Source organism: Limulus polyphemus, unplaced genomic scaffold (genome assembly GCF_000517525.1).
Source record: "Limulus polyphemus unplaced genomic scaffold, Limulus_polyphemus-2.1.2 Scaffold419, whole genome shotgun sequence".
Taxonomy (NCBI): domain Eukaryota; kingdom Metazoa; phylum Arthropoda; class Merostomata; order Xiphosura; family Limulidae; genus Limulus; species Limulus polyphemus.
This window is the reverse complement of record NW_013666029.1, coordinates 537,653-537,911: the sequence shown is the minus strand read 5'-3', so window position 1 is coordinate 537,911 and position 259 is coordinate 537,653.

Below are 259 nucleotides of genomic sequence, written 5' to 3'. Positions count from 1 at the left end.
AACAATACTCTTGTTCATGCAAAAGTGAATTAAACCTCACCAAGTAATGTTTGTCATCCATGTAATAAAGCTAGTTGTCAAACCTGCAAATTCATAAAAACTACTGACTCTTTTTCTGACAAGCACAACCAGAGAATTTTCCAAATTTCTAAAGAAAGTTAGTTATACAAAATACCATTTATCTTACACAGTATAAAAATGCAATCACCAGTATGTACGATATACCCAAATGACTCTTAGAGAACGTTTCGGCAACCAT